At 48.4% G+C, this 4,707-nt stretch overlaps 1 long non-coding RNA gene across 1 annotated transcript in view; it reads left to right on the top strand.

Moving 5' to 3' along the window:
- Nucleotides 1-1,426: 1,426 nt before the first annotated feature.
- LOC129693256 (uncharacterized) overlaps nucleotides 1,427-4,707 on the top strand; it is a 4,243-nt gene continuing 962 nt past the window's right edge. The window contains exon 1 of the long non-coding RNA XR_008722854.1: nucleotides 1,427-1,777. This is a non-coding gene — a long non-coding RNA (uncharacterized LOC129693256). The remainder of the gene's footprint in view (nucleotides 1,778-4,707) is intronic.

The raw sequence follows: 4,707 nt of genomic DNA, 5'->3' as shown, positions 1-4,707 counted from the left end.
ATAAAAAAAAAAAAAAATTCCCCGTGTATGACCATTTTGCCTACATGTAAGTGTGTATACCACACACAGCTGAGGTACCTCGGACGGCCAGAAGAGGGCATCGGCTCTCCTGAACTGGAGTCACAGGGCACCATGTGAGTGCTGGGGACCCGAGCACAGTCACAGAACCACTGCGCTCCGTCCTAAGTGCCCCCAAATCCTTTAAAAATGAAATGTCTAAGCTGCTTTTAAGCTTGTATCTAAAACAGTTTCCCTAATCACAAGTTAAAATATCTGGGGATATATTATAAATATTAGCATTTATATATAAAACTATCATACTGATTTTTAAAATGTGTTCAGTGGAATATAAATATTATGAAACTATAAAACCACTCAATAGGCTTAAAAAGGTAAACATGTTTGTCTTTAGCAGTTAAAAAATTTACACTGTGTCCTGTGCTGGTTACTTTTGTAAGTTTGAGACCATGTGAAATTCTCCCAGAAGGGCATCTCCATGAAGAATGATCTAAGCTAGGCCATCCTTGTTGGGTCTATGAGGACTGCCTTGATTCTTCTGACTGAGGAAGACTCCCCGGATGTGAGTGGCTCCTTTCCTATACCCAGGGTGTCCTGGGTCGCTGCCCTTTGCTCTTAACTGAGGCTGCCGTGGGGCAGCTGATTCAAGGCCCTGCTGCCCTGACCTCCCCGTGGTAAGCTGTGGGAGCTGTGACCTGGAATGGAGAGCAGAGGAAATCCTTAAGCCGCACTTGTCAGCATGGCCATCACGGTCTCCAGGGGAACTAAGACAGCACATGCTTTACCGCCTCAAAGCCTTCTTGCTTAGCTTCCAACAAAATTGTATCTTACTTTGATGTTTCTGAAGTTGAATTCCTTTGTTCACTAGCTCAGCTATTATGTGAACTGAAATATATGAATAACACATTAACTTAAAAATTTTTCCTTATGGCCACAAGGCTCTAAACATCTCATTTCCCTTCGGGACGGTGTGCTTATAATTACTAGTGGCTATTGATTGTCAATGACATCCCATATATAATATGAACTTAATGAATAATTATCAAACATACAAGAAATTAGTGACAGCTGTGTTCCTCTGGGCACACACGGTGCACTCCCAGCGGTGGGATACTGAAGCAAGTGGGCCAAGAGCTCGGTGACAACTTATGCTACTTTGTGTAATTCTACCTCAAAAAAAATTATATATATATATATATATATATATATATATATATATATATATATGAACCCAACAAAACAGTGACAATAGTAAACTAATTAAGTAATTGCAATGTAAAAATAAATAAAAACCTGGGCATGGGGCATGGTTAGTTCATCAGTCAGTCAGTCAGTCAGTGTGCATCCATGTACGCAAACGCAGCCACAGCATACATGTCGAGGATAAAGGCCAGTTTGTGGAATTCTGTTCTCTCCTTCTACCATGTAGGTTCTGGAGGCAGGATTTAGGTCATCGGGCTTGACAACAAATGTGTTTACCCACAAAGTCACCTCGCCTTCTGTAACTTTAATTTTGAGTTTTGGAAGAGATTTGGGGCTTTTGAACAATGTTGAACTGTTAAGATTTTAGAGATTCTTTCAAAAGAACTAAATGCATTTTTCTAATTAGAAAATGCTGTGAGCCTCAGCCCACAGGTGTGCGATGTTGAGTTTCAGAACTGCGGTACCAGCGTCAGGCTGACTAGAAGCACAGCTGTGATGTGTGGGCTTCACTGTGAACCTGGCTGGATTTAGAGCCGTCTGGGAAGCACCCCCCTGGGTGAGTCTGTGAGAGCCTGGAGGCAAGCTGCCCGAGCGTGGATGGCACGGTCAGGAGGGTGACACGCTGGCCGGAATAAGCAGGCATCAGGCGTCAGCACCTGGGTTTGGGTGCAGCGCGAACAGAGGCTTCCTGCTCCTGCCACCTGCTCTCCCATCACTACGGACTTCATTCCTCTGGACAGAGAGCTAGGATAAACCTTTCCACTCTTATATTCCCTGTGGCTTTCCTTGGTTCTGGGAGCCGTTGGCCACCCCCAGTCCCTGGGGCAAGGGAGCAGAAGTGATGAACTGGGGACTCAGTGGCCTGTGAGCGCAGAAATGACTTCTAGGAGCAGCTTTGGCATATCAATGTCTTTAGCGAAGAAGGGTTACTTATATAGAACTTTGGGGAGGGAGCAGGGATTTCCAGGGTAAAGAGTATTGGCTGAAGGGCTAAGGTACAGAGAGGCCGCAGTTATGGGAGGCATTCCAGGAATCCTGGTTCCTGGCTCTCCGTGTCAGTTCTGAGCAGGAGAGATCTTCTGCCTGTCCCAGAAAATCCTCACCCTCGCAGGCTTCTGTGGTTTGTCAGTCACTCTCCTCATGTGTGACCAATAAATTAAAAGGAACAACTTGGAGGATGAAATATTTATTTTAGCTCTCAATTTGGAGGGCTACAGTTCATCATGGCTGTGGACAACTCTGGCAGTGGCTTGGGGAGCTGCTTGCTTATGTGTGTGCAAATCAGGAAGTAGAGTAAGACAGGAATGAGGCTAAGCTGTAAAACCTCGGGGCTCACCCCCAGGGACCCAGGATAACCAGAAAGGCTGACTCTCCTCAAAGTTCCACACCCTCCCAAATCTGCTAGAGACCGACGGTATACACACACACACACACACACACACACACACACACACACACAAGCCTGGGGGCAGGGGGGAGCATTTCATGCTCAGGCTACCACGAGGGACATTTTCTCTGAAAGGGGAGAGTTGCATTAATTTTCGTTTCCATTACAATACATACAGGGTCCCTCCAAATGCAGGGCTTCTCCTGTGGGGTTTTAGTCATCAGTGGGCATCTGCGGCCTTGAAAGAAAGGTCCAGTGGAAAATTTCATGAATTCTCAGTTGTCCCCCGTTCAGGGCAGTCTGATGCAGTCTTAGGCGGAATTACTCCATCCAGCCAGGGGCATGAGCCGTCCCTGTGTCTAGCGTCGTGCACTGCCTGTGTGATGGCCAGTCACTCAGTAGCCATCACCGTCAGGAGGGCTGAAGCAGCCTCACGGTGTGTGCTCAGTGGCCCCAGGGTCCTCGAGCAGAGGTGCTGGGTACTCACATGCTTCAGGGAGGTGGGGGTGGCTTGCTGAGCGGAATCCCCCATCGTCAGAAGGACGCGCACCTGAAATGAGGTGGTTGGCGATGACGCACGATGGTTGTTTGTCTTAATGGTTCTATGTTGTCATGACTTAATGTTGTTAACATCTTTCTATGCTTAACTTATAAAATTAAACTTTATCAAAGGCGCACAAGGACAGGAAAAGACAGGATACAGAGCGTAATACTTTCCTCTTCCTCCCTTTTCTTATCACCAAGTGCTGAGCAAATGCTGACAGCTCAAGGGAGGAAGAATGTATTCTGGGTTTGAGGGGAAGGCTCGGATTTGGGGGTGTAACCTCCGCAATAAGAGGGGACTCAGGAATGAAAGGGACCCTGAGAAACATCACATAGCCAGAAGTGATATGCTGGACACACGCAGCGTTGCTGGCAGTTTAGTTTATGGTTAGGAAGGAAGAGAAGGAGCGATTCTAACACGTGGGGGAGGGGAGTCCAGCGGGCATGGAGTGAGGTTTAAGAGTGGAAAGGAGTGGACCAAACCAAGAAGCAGGCCTTGGTCACTGCAGGCTTGGAACGGAGGCAGAGGTTCTGCTCAGCTGTCTGTGAAGACAGCCCCACAGCGCTTCCACAACAGGAGCTGCTGGCTCTGGGTACCCTCTGCACTGTGCGCAGTGAGCACTGCTGGGCACAGGCCACGTGGGGGGAAGTCTCCACTGGGCAAGTGGGCTGTGCTGGCTCCAGCCAGACTGGTGAGAATGCTCACAAAGAAAGCCAGGCCCTCAGGAAAAAAGGTCTGTGTTTGGCCTAAGGCAAGAGGCTCTCAGATCTTCATTTCCCTTATAAACCTTTGCTATTTAAAACAGAGAAGCTGTCTTTATCTGGAAAGTCCTACCCATGCAGCTGTTTGAATAGGGAAACTAGGACTTAAAAAAGGATAGTGTGTCAGCTGGCTGGGACTCTTGGGGGTTCGCAGAGACTGGGGAGCCTGTGCAGGTCTGACCTAGGTCTTCTGCAAGTATCTTATGGCTGAGTAGCTTGGTGTTCTTGTGGGATTCAGAACAGTGGGAGCAGGGCTGTCTCTGACTCTGGCCTGCTTCTTGGACCCTATTCCTCCTAGCGGACTGTCTCATCCAGCCCTGATGTGATGGTGTGTGCCTGGTCTTATTGTAGCTTGTTAGGTCATGTTTGGTTGATGTCCCTCAGAGGCCTGCTCTTTTATGAGGAGAGGCTGAGGGAAGTTGGATCTGGGGGAGAGGGGAGGAGGGGAGACACAGGAAAGGGAAGAAGGGGAGACTGGGGAGAGGGGAGGGGGAGACAGGGGAGAGGGGAGATGGGGGAGACTGGAGAGATGGGGGAGAATTGCAGTCAGGATGTAATGTCTGAGAGAAGGATAAAATGAAAGAGCAGAGTGTCACTGGCTGGTGGCCGTATTTCTCTTGGGAGTGCATCAGGGTATGTGTGTAGGGGTGCACAGGGGTGCATATGTCGGGTGTGTGCACACGGGAGCATATGTAGAGTATTTGTGGGTGTTTGTGTAGGTGTGTGTGCATGTATGGGTGTGGGAAAGTGTGTGTGTGTGTGTGTGTGTGTGTGTGTGTGTGTGTGTGTGTGTG

This window comes from Psammomys obesus, unplaced genomic scaffold (assembly GCF_907164565.1).
Source record: "Psammomys obesus unplaced genomic scaffold, mPsaObe1.curated_primary_1811, whole genome shotgun sequence".
Lineage (NCBI taxonomy): Eukaryota > Metazoa > Chordata > Mammalia > Rodentia > Muridae > Psammomys > Psammomys obesus.
The sequence above is the reverse complement of the archived record's forward strand: the minus strand, read 5'-3'. Positions and strand labels throughout refer to the sequence as shown.